The following is a 20,061-nucleotide window of genomic DNA, read 5'->3' on the forward strand; positions in this document are numbered from 1 at the left end:
ATCCGAAAAACATGATACCTAAAACACAGCCAGGCTTATCAAATCTCTCAATTTATGTGAATGGTTTAAATTGTCCTCTAAAGAGGCATAGGCTGGCAGACTGGGTACAGAAACTCAGACCAGATATCTGCTGTATACAAAAATCTCATCTTCATCTTAAAGGATAAAAATAGACTCAGGGTAAAGGTATGGACTTGTATAATACAAGCAAATGGAAAGCAGAGGTTGCAATTTTAGTTGCAGATACAATTGGCTTTAAAGCAACAAAGAAATATAAGAATGGTCACTATATATCTGTCAAGGGAAAACAACTTGAAGAGATTTCGATAATCAATATTTATTCACCCTACCAGAATGCTCCTTAATTTATAAAACAAACCCTAACAGATATGAACAACTTAATATCTTCCTGCACTATAATAGTTGGAAATGTTAATACCCCTTTCACAGTTTTGGATAGATCCTCCAAGAAGAAACTAAACAAAGAAATATTAGACTTAAAACTGACCCTAGAACAAATGGACTTAACAGACCTCTACAGAATATTTCATCCTAATAAAACTGAATATACATTCTTCTCATCAGCCCATGGATCATCCTCCAAAATGTATCATATCTTAGGACACAAGTCTAACCTTAACAAATTTAAAAGAATAGAAATTATTCCTTGTGTCTTCTTAGACTACCACAGAATAAAAATTGAACTTAACAGCAACAGCAATCTTCATACCCAAACAAAGTCATGGAAACTAAATAATCTTAGGCTGAATAATACCTGGGTCAAAGATGAGAGTAAGAAGGAAATTACCAAATTTTTGGAACAATATGATAATGAAGACACAAATTATCAAAACCTGTAGGATACTGCAAGGGCAGTCCTAAGAGGGAAATTTATAGCATTGGAATCCTTCATTTAAAAAAACAAAACAAAAAAAAAAAAAAACAGAAAGAGAGGAAGCCAACAACTTAATGGATCATCTCAAGCAACTGGAAAAGGAAGAACATTCCAACCCCAAACCCAGCAGAAGGAAAGTAAAAAAATTAGGGCAGAATTGAATGAAATTGAAAAGAAAAGAACACTTGCAGACATAATTTCAGAAGATCAACAAAACAAAAAGTTGGTTTCTTGAAAAGATTAACAAAATTGATAAACCATTGGCCAATCTAAGCAGAAACAGAAAAGAAATATCTCTAGTATTGTCTATCAGGAATGATAAAGGAGAAATAACAAGACAGCTTAGAATTTCAAAAAATCCTCAACAATTTCCACAAAAGCTCTGTTCTTATAAATATGAAAATCTGAAGGAAACAGACCAATACCTGGAAGCATGGCACCTTCCTACACTCAACCAGAAAGGACTAGGACTCTTGAATAGACCTATATCAATCACTGAAATAGCATCAACTATATCAGTGGTTCTCAACCTTCCTAATGCCATGACCCTTTAATACAGTTCCTCATGTTGTGTCGACCCCCAACCATAAAATTATTTTCATTGCTACTTCATAACTGTAATTTTGCTACTGTTATGAATCATAATGTAAATATCTGATACGCAGGATGTATTTTCATTGTTACAAATGAACATAATTAAAGCATAATGATTAATCACAAAAACAGTATGTAATTATATATTATGAAATGTTTATTTTTAATTACAAATAAATGACATTTTGTCTTGAAGCGTGGTGTAGCATAGGTAACAGTCTTAATATAACAACAGTAAACTACATTGCTGCATTTTATGACAGTATGCATAAAAAGCCAACTTCAGTGCAAAGGTTGAGATTGCTTCTTTCTCACCAGGTCAGAAATTCTTGGGACAGTCTTTGCAAGAGCACAAAGAAGATTATCTTCCACAACAAGTCTACTGCTGTATTTAGACTTGATAACCAACAAGCTGAAAAACCCTATTTCACAAACATATGTTGTTTGAAATGGAAGAAGAAGGCACAGCACAGTCTCAGACAGAACAGGATATGACTGTAAACACTTGATCCAGAATTTTGTAACTGGCATTGTAGAGAAATCAGTTCTTGCTGCATTGCAGTTAATAAGTTCAATGAGCTCCTCTTTTGTTGCTTTAGGAACATCTTCAACTTTGACTGTGAATGGGCTTCTGGCACGTGCAAATCAGGTGTCAGGTAGATTTGGAATGTACGATGAAATTTTGCACAACAAGCATGTGCAACTGTTCTTTCACAGAAATTATCATTGTAGTCCTTTTATCTGGTTTAATGTCATGTTCCTCAAAGAAAGCAGATAAGGTAGGCAACATGTAAATTTTATATTCATCCAGTTTTTTTTGCCAAAGCTGAAGTTTCATTTGGAATGATCAGATCTTTTCAAACAAATAGAGGCATGTTGCATTTGGTCCTTGCAGTGATAAATTTAACTCATTCAAGATGACAAAGATGTCAACCAAGTAAGCTATTTTCTGCAGTTCATTTTTTATCACTGAAAAGTGCTTCAAACTGCGGTCTTGCTTTCTGATTAAAAATGTTTTGAGTTCATCACGAAGCTCAAAAACATGATTTAAAACTTTTCCTCTCAACAACCACCTCATTTCAGTGTAAAATAGCGGAGCATTGTTCAGCTCATCCAACTCATTGCACAGTTGTGAAAACAGTTGATTGTTTAAAGTTTCATCTTTACAAATTTACAGAACTTATGATGCTTTTCATTACTTCTTGTAACTCTTGTGGCAGCATCTCATTGCTAATATTTGCCAATGAATCATACAATGAGTTCCAGTGATTTTTGGTGACTCATTCAGTACCAAACATTGAAATCCAGATCAACATCCTAGCATAGCTGGAGCACCATCTGTGCAAACACGACAAAACTTTTCCCAAGAGATCTTATGCTCTTTCAGGAATGAACCAACTGTGTCAAATACATCATGTGCAGTAGTTGTCATTTCAAGAGGTTTGCAAGAAAGAAACCCATCTTTAAAGTCACCTTCATTAATATACCTCACACAAACAAGTAACTATGAACAGTTTGCAATGTCTGTAGATTCATCAAGCTGGATACTAAATATTGGAAGTGGAGCAGATTTAATTTCCTGGATTACCTGATCAAGAATATCAGCAGACATGTCATCTATTCTTCTGAGACAGTGCCTTTAGATAAGAAAATTGCACTCGATTTTGTAACAAATTCATCTCTGATCATAACTCGAACAATGTCTTTGACCACTGGCAACAGTAAATCCTCAGCAATGGTGTGAGGTTTCATAGCTCTAACAATTCTGAGTGCCACCAAATATGAAGCTTCAATGGCTGCTATGTTTTGTTTGTGCTACTTGCCACCAGTGTCAAGTCTGGCTTTCTTGAGTCCATCAGCTTTGCTTATAAAATAGTTGGTATGATTGCCGGCAAAGCTCAAATGCTTGCTATCAAAATGGTGTTTTAGTTTGTTCAGCTGCATAGATTCGGCTGATAGAACTTTACAACAAATAACACATTGCAGTTTCTCAATTCCTGCTATAATTTAGGTAAAACCATACTGTAAAAAATCCTCACTATATTTTCTTTTCTAACATTCTCCTCTACACGATCCATTGTCATGGGATGGTTTGCTGATGAAAACAATATATAACAATAGCTTTAATAATACAAAAGATGATACATGGCATAGTTCAGTCAAAACAGTTCATTAAAGTTTCCTATAATTTACCTCTCTTTTTTTTTTTTTACATACCTGTTACTATCACAAGGGGGCAGTATTCACATCAACTACAGCTGAATATAAAAAGACCGATCAGCATCCAGATTAAGTTCCCATGGTACAAATTTTTTTTTTTTTTTTTGCAGTAGTTGATGATTTTACAGTATATGATTTTACATTTACCGAGTAATTATAATTCACGAAGTGTCATTTTACCTCCAATACTGCTGCTTTCAATGCTGTAGCTGCTTTTAACAGAGTAGCTGCTTTCAACCAGAAGCTGCTTTCTACTCAGTAGCTGCACTCTACACGTGTGACTGGTCTACAGAAGTACATTATGTTGCCAACCCTGTCACATACACCTGTATTTGCCCGTATGTGGGCATGTCTGCATGTGGGTGAACCTGCCTGGAAACAGATAGAGGAGCAGTGTCTCGGTTCTTAAGATCATCAGAAATATGTGTTTAAAGATTTGCATATGTTGAACCAACCCTGTAACCCTGAAAAAAAAAGAAATACTTGATCACGGTGTATAATTTCTTTGATGTGTATTGAATTCTGTTTGTTAAGATCTTATTGAATATTTTCCCTCAATATTCATTAATGATATTGGTCTCTAATTTTCATTCTTTGTTGGATCCTTTCTTGGTTTGGGGATCAGGGTGATATTTGCTTCATAGAATGTTCTGGGAAATATCAGAAATATTTTCTGATGGTCTTAGGTAACCCACTTTGGGGGTCGAACAACCCACAGGTTGAGAACCACTGAACTATACAAAATCTCCCATAAAAGAAAAATATGGGACCAGATGACTTCACATCAGAATTCTACCAACCTTTAAAGAGGAACTAATGCCAATATTATACAACTTTTTCCAAAACATGGAAAAAGAAGGAATACTTCTCTTTTGATTACTACAAAAATATCTATTTCCAGAAATATTAAAATCTGAAGGAAATGGACCAGTATCTGGAAACATGCCACCTTCCTAGACTCCACCAGAAAGAATTAGAAATCTTGAATAGACCTATATAAACCACTGAAATAGAATCAACAATATGAAATCTCCCTAAAAAAAGAGTCCAGGCTTCACCTCTGAATTCTATACAACTTTTCAAGAGGAACTAGTACCTATATTATACATTTTCCAAAGTATAGAAAAAGAAGGGATGCTTCCCAACACATTCTATGAAGCAAATATCACCCTGATACCCAAACCAGGGAAGGACCCAACAAAGAAAGAAAATTATAGAACAATATCATTGATGAATATTGATGCAAAAATATTCAATAAGATCTTAGCAAACAGAATTCAAAAACACATCAAAAACATTATACACATGATCAAGTTGGTTTTATTCCAGGGTTACAGGGTTGGTTCAACATACACAAATTGATAAATATAATACATCACATAAATTAAAAAAAAAGACCATATGATTCTCTCAATTGATGCATAAAAAGCTTTTGATAATATTCAGCATCCTTTCATGATCAGAACACTTAAAATAGGTAGAGAAGGGACATTTCTTAAACTGACAGAGGCCATCTATGGCAAACCCACAGCCAGTATCATATTGAATGGAGTAAAATTGAAAACATTTCCACTCAGATCAGGAATGAGGCAAGGATGCCCACTCTCTCCACTACTATTCAACATGGTAATGAAAGTCTTAGCCATCACAGTCAGGCAAGAGAAGGTGATCAAGGGTATCCAAATAGGATCAGAGAGCTCGAACTCTCACTCTTCACAGATGATATGATCCTATACCTGGAAAATCAAAGCTCTTAGACGTGATCAAGGAATATAGCAGCGTCTCAGGATACAAAATCAATACCTACAAATCAGTAGCTATTTTATATGCTAACAATAGTGAAGCTGAATATAGTCAAGGACTCTATTCCTTTTGGAATTTACCTAACAAAGAATGTGAAATATCTCTATAAAGAGAATTATGAAACTCTGAGAAAAGAAATAGCTGAAGATGTTGACAAATGGAAAAACATACCATGGTCTTGGCTGGGAAGAACCAAAATTTTTAAAATGTGCATAGTACCCAAAGCAATCTACAGATTTAATGCAATACCTATTAAGCACCATGGTCGTACTTTAAAGAGCTTGAAAAAATAGTGCTTTGTTTTGTATAGAATCAGAAAAAATCTGAAATAGCAAATACATTACTCAGATAAAAACAAATCAGGAAGTATGATGTGACTAGACTCCAGGCTATACTAAAATCTATAGTGGTCAAAACAGCATGGTATACTGGCACAAAAACAGAGAGGTAGATTTATGGAACAGAATTGAAAACCAAGAGATGAACCCAGCCACTTATTGTCATTTGATCTTTGATAAGCCTATCAAAAACATTCAGTGGGGAATGACTTCCTATTTAGCAAATTGTTCTGCATGAACTGACTGAAACTGGACCCACATGTTTCATCATTAACAAAAATTGATTCTCACTGGATAAAAAATTTAAACTTAAGACATGAAATCATAAAAATACTAGAAAAGAGTGCATGTAAAACACTTGAAGAAATTGGCCTAGAAGAATATTTTATGAGGAGGACCTGCCCAGGCCATTGAGGCAACATCAAATATATATTACTGGGATCTGATTTCACATGCAGAGAGCCAAGAGTGCAGTAAGTAAAGCAAATGTAGAACCTTAAGAATGGGAAAAGATTTTTGCAGGTTATGCTTCTGATAAAAGTCTGATAACTAGAATCCACAGAGAACTCTAATCAATAAGAAAAGAACAAATAACCCCATTTCTATGTGGGCAACAGACTTGAATAGAAATTTCTCTGATGAAGATAGTCTCATGGCCTACAAACATGAAAAAATGCTCATCATCTTTAATCATCACAGAAATGCAAATTAAAACCACTTTGAGATATCATCTAACTCTAGTAAGATTAGCCCACATCACAAAACGCCAAAACTACAGATGCTGGCATGGATGCAGAGAGAAAGGAACACTTCTACATTGCAAGCTAATCTGCCCTTTCTGGAAAGAAATTTGGAGAACACTCAAGGAACTAAAAGTAGACCTACCATTTGATCCTGAAATTCCTCTACTAGGTATATACCCAGATTATCAAAAATCATTTTACAACAAAGACATTTGCACCAGAATGTTTATTGCAGCTCAATTCATAATTGCCAAGACATGGAAGTAGCCCAAATGCCCATCAAACCATGAATGGATTAACAAATTGTAGTACATAAGGAAATTATTGCAAATAAGTGCAATGTGGAATTTTGAATTAGCCTCTGGAAAAAGTAAATAACAGCAGGGGAAAAGCTTGTCAGCTTTGAATTGCTTATAATGTTAATTTCCTGCTTTGGTGATTCAATTGTGATTGATTAAGTTGTTAACATTAGGAATGCAAACACTTTGTATTATTTTTGTGACTTTTTATAATTCTAAAATTATTTAAAATGGAAATATTAAAAAAGAAAAAATAAAAAAAAATTGTAGTATATGTACACCATGGAATACTATGCACCCATAAAAAAGATGAAGACTTCACATCTTTCATGTTTACCTGGATGGAGCTAGAACATATTCTTCTTAGTAAAGTATCTCAAGAATGGAAAAAAAAGTATCCAAGGTAATCAATACTACTATGAAATCAATATATAATCACCTACACATTCATACGAATGGTAAAACATAACTATAGTCCAGAAAGTTGGAGAGAAGAGGAGGGAGAAGGGTTTGTATGGAGGAGGCTGAGGGGAAAGAGGGTATCTGGGGGGACCACACCTAATGTGCATAATGCAATGGTACATTTCAAAACTATTCAGAAAGGAGTATAATTTTCTTAGCACAATGAATAAATAAATGAGGTGATAAATGTGTTAATCAGTTTGATGCAAACATTTCACATTATATAACAAATCAGTACACTGTACCCTATAAATGCATTAATGTACACAGTTATGATTTAATTAAGAAAAATAAATAAATAAATAAAAATAAAAAGATCACCCCTCCAAAAAAAGCTTGAAGCTTGAGTTAATAGATGATATATATAATTCTACCCCCAAATAGAATACATATTGATTTTGAACATATGGAGAGAATTAACATAGATCATGTGTGTGTGTATAAAATAGATCGTACATATCTAGCCATGAAGGCGGCAGAAATAAATCCTAAAGGTCAATATGAAACAGTGTTGTCTGTCCATGATGCAAGAAAATCTATAACAGAAAGATAATTTTAATTTCTTCTATATATGAAAATTACATTACACACTATTAATCCTTTGGTTCAAACGATGGTCAAAGTAATCAAGAAATATTTTAGAACATAATGACAATAAAAGCAGTGCATTTCAAAATATGTGGAACATAGTCAAAGTGGTACTTAGAGGGAAATTTATACTTTAAATGTGTATACCAGGAATATAAAATACAAGCAAACTAAATGTTTGATGAAAGAGGTTGTAAAAATGTAATGCCAAAAGAAATAAAAAGAAATACTGAAGATGAAGAAATAAACAAAATTGACAATAAAAATAGATACAAGGAACAAGAAAGAGCTATTTTTTGAAAAGAATAATAAGAAAAAAATGGAAAATAGAAGAAAACCTCAATATTTTTAATATAGTTGTCCTAATATTTTAATTTTTTGAAAGTTCATTTGTATCTCACTTAGTTCCCCTTTCTGTGCCACACTGAAAGGGAATCTTTCCTCCTTTTTTCTTCATCTTCCAAATTTTTTCTTACTATTCTTTTCAAGGAATAGCTCTTTCTTGTAAATATCTGACAACAACAAATAAGTGAGGTGACGGTCATGTTAATCAGTTTCATGTAAGCATTCCACATTGTATATCAAATCAGCACAATGTACCCCATAAATATATACAGTTATTTTTTAATTAAAAAAATTAAAATTAAAAATTGGAAAACCAAAAAAAAGAAGAAAAGAAAGGATAGATCCAAGAACAGGTTCAGGGAGATGACGAACATTATTTTGGAGAAAAGTCTGGGCCAGTTGTGGGGGATATAGTCACAGGAAGTCACAGCTGCAGTTAACATATAAAGTCAAAAGAATTATCAAAATGAGTCTACCATATAGTCATCAACTTCAGCTGTGCCCTAACATGGCCTGAATTTTACAACCAGAATCTTTAAACATCTCTGTTCTTTTAAAAGTTTGACTATCTCATCCCTTATGACTGCACTCATCCTTGGCAGATAACCTTACTTCCTAATTAATGCCTAAAATAAAAAGTCACTCCTCAAGAACTGAACACATCATTATCAGGAATTCCCTATTTTCACTGATTCTGAAAGCGATCTCCGCTACAGGACCTCTTAAGCTCTGCAGCTGGCAACTGGGTCATCCATGCCCAGGTAGAAAGGAGAGCTGGATGAAGGGAAGCCACCACTGATGACCAAGTCTTCAAAAGTTGGGCAGAGAGAGAATGAGGGGAAATCCTAGAAGGGACTCCATAGGTCTGTCAGGTCATGGATGGAAGCATGTTTGTAGTGGAGCACCCCCAGTGAGTGTTAAACCAATGGACTTTGAAAGTCACTTCCACTCATAGGCTTACTAACATTGTCACCTTGAACAAATTATTTTACACCTAGGTGAGTGTTAGACTCTGTCTTCATTAGGGTCTCTTATAGATTTAAATGTTACAGTTTCTTTGAAAGCATATCAAATGTGTGTATGTGAGTTATAAATTTAAGCTAGACTTATATTTAAAACTTTGAAGATCATGCCTTAATAATTTCAACTAACTGATAAAATTAAAGCCTTCTTTTAAAGGTTTCTTTCATTTTTCTGCAGTGCTGAAAGTAGGTGTCGACAGTTTTAAATGAATCGGTAAACATAAGTGAAAATCAAACACATAATTCAACTAATATTTTTACAAAACAGTCCCCAATACACAGACAGATTCATGGCTACAAAACTAATTTACTGATTGATGAAAATGCTCCTCAATGTATAACCTTTAAATGTGTTACATTTCAATCAGAATATTGACTTAGGAGCTTCAAATTTTGACTTCTCACACACACACTGATCTCGAAGTACATTTCACAGAATTTTTGTTAAATATATTAGATATTTGTGTTAAGATTTGATAGTTGTGCTATAATTTTAGGTGTACCTGAATTATCATGGCAGGAAAAATACTAACGTGCAGAGAATTCATAGGAGATTTTTACATGTCTTACAAATGTATAATTAGTTGAAACTAGATCAGCTTTTTAATTTAAGGTCTGCAGCTGTTGGTATGATAGAAGAATCAAATGTCAAAAGAAGTTAGAGAATGAATAAACTTAATGAAGAGAAAAATGTCCTGATAAGAAAATAAAAACGCAACATTATAATTGATTATAATTGCATTGCTACTTCAAAGTTGAGTGCTAAAGTATAAATTTCAAATATATAATTTAGTTTGAAATTTATGCTACAAAACAGGCTACAAAAAAATAATGCTATTTTTAAGATTATGATCCTTCATATATTTGATATTTTTTCTGTTTTTATACCATATAAAAATCAAATGATATAATTATTTTTAAATAAAGATAAAGACAATTTAAGATTCCACTGTTAAATTCACAAATTTTGCTAAACATAATGTGTCATTTAATTAGAAAAGAATTCTTATAATTTTAACATGCAGAGTTTGTTTCCCTTCTGTTTATTATGATTATCAACATTTAAGATTTTCTCCTCAAATTAAAGCTTTCCATTTTAAAAAAAAGCCTTATGGAAAGTGATTTTTAAAGGATGACTGTTACATGATAATACACACTATGTGTGTGTATAATAAAATAATAATTTTATTTGGATGAGACCAGTCTAAATGTAATAAAGTCACAGGTTCTAAATGCTGTATGCTAATTTGAAGAGATTTTTCATAAGATTGTATCACCAGATTCAGAAGTTTTTTGCCCTTTGAGGTAAAAATTATTTTGGAAAGTTCTAATTATATAAGACTATCATAAGTAACTCCCAACTACAACTACTCAGACTCTAAATGTTAGAATGTTGGTTTTTGTAAGAATGGCTTAAGTTGGTCTTCTGTAAAGTTTTTTTTTTTTTCCTTTTTTGGGTTTTGTTTGTTTTTGGCACACTAAGAGCTATGTCCTAGAATTGGTGCCCAAACAATTTTGTGTGGTATGAGCTGTTTATGTCACTGAGTAAAATTAGCTGTGCCTGTTACTAACAGGAGGGGATGAAACATGAGACAAGGCCAAGCACGTGAGAGCTTTTTCTCCAGGGATGGTGAAGCTGTGATCCTTTCCTCTCCTGCGTAAGTACTGGAAAAGTCTGAAACATTCCGTCTTGGATAGAGCTTCGGGGAAACCAGTTATAGTGTGATTTTCAAAATATCTAAGGTAAGTAATCATTTTTAACTTGAATTTTATATAATTACAAAGAACAACTTTAAAAGCAAGTAGTTACAAGGTCCCTTGACTTTTTTTCTTCATAGGTGATATAATAATAACAAAGTAAAGTAAAAATAATGTTGAATAAGTAATATATCTCAAAATAATTACATATTAATTATCAATAAAAATCCAGTAACTTCTTTCAACTGAGTTATTCTGATTACTAATAGGCTGTATATTTTTAGTATAATCATGTACTTCTAATATTTTTAATTTGTAGAATGCCAGAGTTAGTATTTATATATTATTAGGCATTAAATTACATACTATACTTAATCTAGACAAAGTATAATCTTTAACATCACCTGCTTCTAATTTTATTCACAAACTTTGGTGGTAGAATTACATTTGCTTCAGATTTTATTGGTAGTTTTGTTAGAGACATTAAGAAACTGACTAAAGTTTCTTAATGAAAGTCAAGTAAGTTTTATAAATTGAAAATAAGCAAAACAAGAGCAAAATATCACCCTGGATTTCTATTTTTGGAGTGAAAAGGGGGAGAATGTTTTTCTCCCAAAATTTGGAGAAAAAATAAAATGTTGGTCATACTATGTATCCAAAAGTAAACATGGAGTGAAAGTAAGCACCTGCTGGTGCTTGGGTTACCGAAGTTGTCTGTTCTTTCTTTGTGTTTCCTATGTGGCAATTGGAAAACCTAGCTTCTTAAGAAGATAACGAGGGAAAATACAACTCAAAGGCTAAAAGATTTGCCAGCAGGATGGAGTAACTCCCAACTACAAAATGAATTACAAAATGTACAATGTTTCCTTTTTGCCTATTTTCTTGCAAACATTTTATAGAGATAGCTCCAAAAAGGCATTTCAACACAAATGCTTCAATTCAGGGATGGTTTTATAGGTTCTAGAAAAGTATTTAAGATTGTCTTTCCAAGCCAAATGAAAAGCTGTGTTTCAATGTTGTTAGAGACAGAATTACAAAGCCTAAAAAATCCAAGTGTCCAAAAGATGTCAGCTAATCTTGCAGTGGTTATAACCTATAATAGGGGGAAGGGGGAAAGGGAGGGGAGCGAGGGGGGAGGTGGGCGAAGGGAGGGGGATTGGTGGGATTACACCTGCGGTGCATCTTACAAGGGTATATGTGAAACTTAATAAATGTAGAATGTAAACGTCTTAACACAATAACTAAGAAAATGCCAGGAAGGCTATGTTATCCAGTGTGATGAAAATGTGTCAAACGGTCTATAAAACCAGTGTATGGTACCCCATGATCACATTAATGTACACAGCTATGATTTAATAAAAAAAAAAAAAAAAAAGCTGAGATGGGCCGCGCCTGTGGCTCAAGGAGTAGGGCGCCGGTCCCATATGCCGAAGGTGGCGGGTTCAAACCTAGCCCCAGCCAAAAAAAAAAGCTGAGAATAAATTTGTTTTATATTATCCTTTAAAAAGCATACTGTCTAGTCATATATATATATATATATATAATTTTAATTGCTGTTAAATTACATATGAAAATTAAATGCTGATGGTAAATCATGAGTGGGTGCCCAGGTTGTTCAGTTTGTGTAGTTTGTAGAGCCTGAGGTTCTCTCAACACACCCTACTCTCTGGCCCATCGCCATGGCCCTTTCTTCTTTTTGGCCACCCCACCCTTGCTGTGGTTTACTAATGGAGAGGGAAGAATGGCAGAGTTCTGAGGATGACTCTGCTACCATCCATTCCTTCAGAACCTGCCTCAGCACTCATAACACCATTCATTCTATCCTTCCTTCTTTCTCAGCATCTGCTTTTATTCTTCTCTGGACCTACTACATTGCCAGTTAGCTCTATAATGTTCTCACAAGCATTGCAGAATTTATCACCCACCACATTTGCCATTTCAGACTCTAACTTCCTTTTTAATTTTATATGCTATGTGATAGAGACTTTTATGAGAAGATCAGTAGAGGTGTATTTAGGGGTTTGTGGATTTGCAAAGGTCTTAAGACTTCTGTCAGAATCCCTCAAAATGTTGTCTATCAGACTTCAGTGTGACTGTTGTGTACAGCAGTGGCCGCAGACTTTTTGGCACTAGGAACTGGTTTCATTGAAGATAATTTTTCCATGGACCAGGGAGTAGGGGAGATGGTTTGGGGATAATTCAAAAACATTATATTTATTGTGTACTTTATTTCTGTTATTATTACATTGTAACATATAATGAAATAATTATACAACTCACCATAAAGCAGTCAGTGGGAGCCCTGGGTTTGTTTTCCTGTAATAGACAGTCCTATCTGGAGGCAATGGGAGACAGTAACACCCAAAGTGTGTTGCTTATGTATGTCTACTCTGTGCTCTGATTTTGGTTTCTGTCACTCATAAGGAGCACACAACCTAGATCCCCCACATGTGAATTTTACACTGGGTCATGTTCCTGTGAGAATCTAATAATATTGCTGCTTGCTGATCTGAGAGGAGGTGGAGCTCAGGTGAAGATGCAAGCAATAAGCATGGCTGTAAATATAGATGAAGCTTCACTTGCTTGCCTTGCCATCCACTCATCTCTCACTATGAGGCCCATTTCCACTACTGGTCCAAGTCTAGGAGGGGACCACAAGTGTTATGTACCAACACAGACACCTGAAGCTGGAAATTGGGGAGGGCTCATTTTGCCCTCAAGCATTTGTACTTCATCTAAATCACTAGGGGATCCTTTGAATATTAAAATGAGACAGCAGCACAGTCACTCTGGTGCTTTGAAGAGATCACTCTGGTTGCCAGGGAGAAGGGATTAGGGCAACGGAGGAAGCAGCAGGGAGGGGTACCATCAAACTGAGCTTCACCTTTATTACCATTATAACTCTTTGCAAAATTCTTAATTAGTTTTACTTGTGGAGCATCTTTGAAAAGCATGATGCTGGCCAGGCACAGTGGTTTATCCCTGTAATCATAGCACTCTGAGAGGCCAACGCAGGTGGATTGCCTGAGCTCAGGAGTTCAAGACCAGCTTGGGTAAGAGCGAGACACCTTCTCTACTAAAAACAAAAAAATTCTCTGGGCATTATGGCCAGTGCCTGCAGTCCCAGCTACTTGGGAGCCTGAGGCAAGAAGATCGCTTGAGTCCAAGCGTTTGAGGTTGCTGTGAACTACGATGATGCCAGGGCACTCTAGCCTGGAAGACAGAGTGAGACTAGGACAAAAACATGTCTTAACACAATAATTAAGTAAGTGAGGTGAAGGCTATGTTAACCAGTTTGATGTAAGCATTCCAAATTGTATATAAAATGAGAACACTGTACCTCATAAATGCATGAATGTACACAGTTATGATTTAATAAAATAATGTTAAGGAAAAACAAACAAAAAACATGAAAAGTATGACATCAATGACAAAAAGTTTAGGCTGTGGAGTCAGCCACTTTCTAGCTGTATGTCTTTCTGTGAATTCATTTCTATTTGCTTCAGTTTCCTCATTTGTAAAGGAGGAGTTAAATTGAAGCCTCTACCTTCTCAGTTTCTTATTTCTTAGTAAATAGTAGTTTTCATTATAATCATCATCATGAATAATGAAGAGACACATAACCCCCATCCTGACCGCCACTGATGGGGAAGCTGGAGAAGAACTTCAGAACAATGCGCATGGTCAGGCTCTCTGAGTTGCACCTCCTGATGCCCTGAGAAGGCAACACAAAGAGCCCTGAGTGAGCAGGAGATTCCAGGCTGAGGCTATTTCTGCTCCCAGAAAGAATGATCTCCCACATGCCACCATGGTGCATTCCAAGTCACAAATAGAAAGCCCTCCCTGACATGCTTGGCAACTGACTGTCTCTAATGGTGAGACCGAAGAAAAGAACATCAAATGACTGTTTCAGTTTTCTCATGAAAATTCCCTTCCATTAAATTGAGCGTTTAGATCTTAAAAACTGTATATAAAATACTCATCTTGCTGAAACGTAGATGCATGCTGCTCCCATACTGGAATACTTTCAAATCTGTACATTTTAGTAACATCTAAAAAGTCACTTTAAATCATCCCCTTAAAATCCTAAAGTACAAGTGACATTAGGGTAGACAGGAGTGAACCATAGCCCTGAAGCCCTCTGAAACTTCCTTAAGGAACTGTTAAGGCAATCAGAAAATTATACACATACTACAGTTGATAAGCACCTTCATTATACATGTATTTGCCTCAATAATTGCTTTGTGCTTTAAATGTTTTCAATCTTTTCATTTAGAATCTTACAACTAAAAAGAAGCTCAACTGATACATTTAAGTAACTCTTTTCTGAAAACTTGTCCTTAATTTTCTATGGATATTTTTCAAGTAGAATTTCATTGAATGCTACTTTTAGGGACTAGGCATACAGTGTGTACATTTTAGGTGGTAGGGTTTGCAGTTTTCAGTTAGTTTGCCTGAAATTTTCTAGGTCCTTATAAACATCAAAAGGCTTAATAAAAAACAGATGATGGGCTACTTTGTTTGCTGCTTGCACAGCTTTCATGTATAATTTTTTTTTTTTTTTTTTTTGTGGTTTTTGGCCGGGGCTGGGTTTGAACCCACCACCTCCGGCATATGGGACCGGCACCCTACTCCTTGAGCCACAGGTGCCGCCCACTTTCATGTATAATTTTAATTTAGGAGTATTCTGTCTTCCTTTGTAAATAACATCCAATAGAAGGGTCACAGCCACACAGGAAAGATGGTACAAATTGTTTGTTAAGCACCTAATGAGTGTTTGGGGAGTTGTTTTTCACACTTCTCTGGATAATTGCCCTCAGCTTCACCCTACATCTTTGCCCAGATACATCTGCTCTGGCCTACTTCCATGTTGCCTGACACATTCCTCTTGAGAGCATTCCCTTACTAACTCACCTGTCCAAGGATCCTCATCTCAGCACTCACTTTCTGGTAACCTAACTTCAGATAACTTGAAGCTCAATAACACAGCGAGGTTCTCTAAAAGGAAAGGTGTTTATTGGAGGACAGAGCAGTGCAAGTTAATACATGTGCCATCAAAGTTCAGAAAGGTAGAGCATACTGAGTAAGGGAAACAGGGAAAGATCATGTTTCCAATGAAGGACTATCTAACTGAAGTAAATTGAAGAAAGAAAGAAATGAATGAGGGAAATGAATGTAGGCAAGTGAATATTGGATTTGGAAGCAGAGAGCTCACTATCAGAGGTGATCTCTCTGACATGAACCCAAGCTCAAAATGGTGAGTAATTATTTTGAGAAAATCTAGTAATAAAAATGATTTTATGTCTCTTAAGTTTTGTCTGTCTCAAAACTTTCACTGTGTCCCTTGCGTGAGTAAGCTGTACCTTACCAATTATAAGAACTTGAGGAAATTCGAAATAGCTCTCAACTTATTTTATTGCTTATTGTACACTTAAATTTAAGCAAAATTGCCTCGGTATTTTTTCATTCAAACTTTGTATTCAATTAATTCAGCAATTTCTACTGAGTGCATACTATGTCCCAGATAATTTTCTGCATGTTGGGTCCAACAAAACAACAAAAGAGTTGAATTTTCCCCAGCATGGGGCTTCGATGTGATGAACATTTTCATAAAATAAATAAGTAGAACATATTGTATGTTAATGTTATACAATATGTTATATAATATATATTAACTTAGAGTTAAGTGCTATGAAGAAAAATAAAGTAGGAAGAACTACAGAGAGCTCAGTGGTATGTTGTCAGGGATTATTAAAAAAAGATGACAGGGAGAAGTGAACAGTACTGAGAAGAGATCGTTGAGCAGAAAGTGAGAGGAGCCCTGTAGCTACCCAGGAGAAGTCTTTCCAGGTAGAGGGCATCACAACTGCACTGTCCCCATGGTGGAGTCACACTTGGAGAACATAGTGAATAAGACCACTGGGCCTGGAGCCAGAGGTGTAAGAGTGAGAGTGAAAGTATCAAGGCAGGGGCCCATGCCAGTTAAGCAAGGAGTCTGGTTGTGACTCTGAGTAAAATAGGAAGACACAGGAGGGTTGTATGCAGAGTTGTGATGTAATCCAGTTCGTGTTTTAAAAGGACCACTCCAGGCTCTTGGTTGGAAATTGACTGCAGGAGACAGGGGTGGGGGCAGAGAACAGCTGGGCAGCTGCTGCAATAATTCAGGTGAAAGGCGATGGTAGGAAACTTCGAATTCTGGATTCACAATAGTACTGACTAGACTTCTTGATGGATTGGATATGGTATGGAGAAAGACAGATGCTAAGACCACCTGAAAATTTTGGCTTACGCAGCTTAAAAGATGAAGTTGCCATTTGGGAAAATGTTGAAAGTTTTCTAAGGAGCAGGTTGGGGAAAGGAGTTTTGTGAAGTTTGAGATTCCTCACTGGATATTGCACTCTTGAGTTCAAGGAGAGTCTAGGTGAGGAACTCACATGGCTGCAGAGTCCTCAGTGTACAGGAACAATAGGGGTAAGTGTAGATGATAAAGAGATGAAGGTCAAGGACGGAGCCCTAGGGCAGGAAGATGAGGTGGAAGCAGCGAGAGGGAAGGGGAAGGAGCAGCTACTGGGTGAGAGGAAAGCCAATTGGGGTTTCTGGAAGTCTAGTAGAAAAAGAGTTTCTAGAAGGAGGCAATGGCTCCAGGTCATGCGAAGATGATCTTGCAAGAGCAAGTTCAGTGAAGTGGAAGGTCTGGAAGTGGGTTCCTGGGAGAATTACAGACACAGTGAGAGTAGTCAGCTGACAGGAGAAGCTTTACTGTCAGCAGGAGAGGAGGAATGGGGCTTCAGCTGCCAGGACAGTGGAGAGGAAGTATCATCACAGCCCTCAGGAGGTCACAGGCTGCAACTCACCCCTTCTAAAGCTGGTTTTCCAATCTTGTATATCTTGTCCTCATCAGTACTCTTTTGATATTTAATATACTGGAAACCCCATATTTATCTATGATCTTTCCTCTTTCCAACATGTCACTGCTGAAAATACTTTAGCATAGACAAGATATTTTATTTTATCCACTAGTCTGCATCTCATTTGGGATTAGCTAAATTCACAATCATTCTTTAAAAGAGCAGATAAAAGTGTTCTATGTTTCCTTAATGGGTGGAGCATATTCATAAATCATCACAGAGTATTTTATTCAATATGCCCTTCACAGGATTTACTATATCTATCTAGCCCCATTTTCTAGCATCGACCCTGGCAGGTAATTAGTATTTGTCAAACTCAGCAGTTCATTCGTTCATTCATTTAAGACTTTTATCACATGCCTATTGTTCATCAGTTGTGCTGCTTTAGAAACACAGCAATGAAACAGAAAAAACCCACATGGAGCTTACATTCTGTAAAGGGTGTGGCAATCAAGAAGTGAACAATCAAATAAACACAACATGTGCCCAGCACTGACTGAGTACTTAAGGGCTGTTCTCAAATAGAATTGCTATCAGCCCTCCTGTGAGCTGTGATAAAATAGTCTTAAATAGTTATGAAAATGTTCTAAATTTTTTTTGTAAATGTGAACAAAAGCATTTTGTGGTAGACAGAATGATGGCCCCCAAAGATGTCCACCTTATAACCCCTGGAATAGGCAAATAGATTACCTTACAGGGGAAAAGTATCTCTGTAGATGTGTTGTGTCCAAGTTCTGGAGATTGAAAGATACCCTGGTTTATTCGGATGGGGTCGAATACTGTCACAAGGGTCCTTACAAGTGGTGAGCAGGAGTGTCACAGCAGAGACGATGTGATGATGGACACAGAGGTTAGGGCCTTTAGAAGCTAGTAAAAAAAAGAAGGAACAAATTCCTAGACCCTCAGGAAGAACACAACCTTGCCCAACTTTGATTTTAACCTTGCAAGACCCATTTGGGGGGACTTCTTTTTTTTTTTTATTGTTGGGGATTCATTGAGGGTACAATAAGCCAGTTACACTGATTGCAATTGTTAGGTAAAGTCCCTCTTGCAATCATGTCTTGCCCCCATAAAGTGTGACACACACTAAGGCCCCACCCTCCTCCCTCCATCCCTCTTTCTGCTTCTCCCCCCCATAACCTTAATTGTCATTAATTGTCCTCATATCAAGATTGAGTACATAGGATTCATGCTTCTCCATTCTTGTGATGCTTTACTAAGAATAATGTCTTCCACTTCCATCCAGGTTAATACGAAGGATGTAAAGTCTCCATTTTTTTTAATGGCTGAATAGTATTCCATGGTATACATATACCACTGCTTGTTAATTCATTCCTGGGTTGGTGGGCATTTAGGCTCTTTCCACATTTTGGCGATTGTAAATTGAGCTGCAATAAACAGTCTAGTACAAGTGTCCTTATGATAAAAGGATTTTTTTCCTTCTGGGTAGATGCCCAGTAATGGGATTGCAGGATCGAATGGGAGGTCTAGGTTGAGTGCTTTGAGGTTTCTCCATACTTCCTTCCAGAAAGGTTGTACTAGTTTGCAGTCCCACCAGCAGTATAAAAGTGTTCCATTTTGGGGGACTTCTAACCTCCACAACTATAAGATAAAATTGAGTTATATTAAACCATTATGTTTGTGATCATTTGTTACATCAACAATATGAAAGTATATATAGTAATATGAATACATAGAAATAGCCACACACATGTTCTTAGAAAACTGCTAGCTTCGTATAATCTGTAGCAATACTGTAATATAGTGTGCTCAATTTACATTGAGACGATCTGGCCACCCTTCCCAATCCAATCACACTCTCTTAGACTGTCCTTTACAGAAATTCTGGAGCTGCCACCCTTATTTCAGATCATTATAAGCATTTTGAAATAAATATAATAGAGTGGTATGGCTGAGAGCAACTGAGTTACCAGAAAGGCTTCTTTGAGGCGATTCCACGTGAGCTGCTACTGAGAGAGAAGACACCGCAGGTGGACAGAGTCAGGATGAAGGTCCTGAGGAGATGCAGCTGGTCTACTGAAGAGTACACTGTGAGCAAATGACAGAACAGTAGCAGATGAACACAAAGACATCAGCCAATGCCAGCTCATGGGTCCTGTAGAAGATAGAAGAGTTTGAACATTCT

At 36.1% G+C, this 20,061-nt stretch overlaps 1 protein-coding gene and 1 pseudogene across 1 annotated transcript in view; one reads left to right on the forward strand and one right to left on the reverse strand.

The window, feature by feature from the left end:
• Nucleotides 1-1,771: 1,771 nt before the first annotated feature.
• LOC128566474 (zinc finger BED domain-containing protein 5-like) lies at nt 1,772-15,939 on the reverse strand (annotated as a pseudogene).
• Nucleotides 10,939-20,061, forward strand: part of SGCG (sarcoglycan gamma) — a 104,804-nt gene continuing 95,681 nt past the window's right edge. The window contains exon 1 of the mRNA XM_053563478.1: nt 10,939-11,052. The gene's annotated coding sequence lies outside the window, so the exon portion shown is untranslated. The remainder of the gene's footprint in view (nt 11,053-20,061) is intronic.

Source organism: Nycticebus coucang, chromosome 15, assembly GCF_027406575.1.
Source record: "Nycticebus coucang isolate mNycCou1 chromosome 15, mNycCou1.pri, whole genome shotgun sequence".
NCBI lineage: Eukaryota > Metazoa > Chordata > Mammalia > Primates > Lorisidae > Nycticebus > Nycticebus coucang.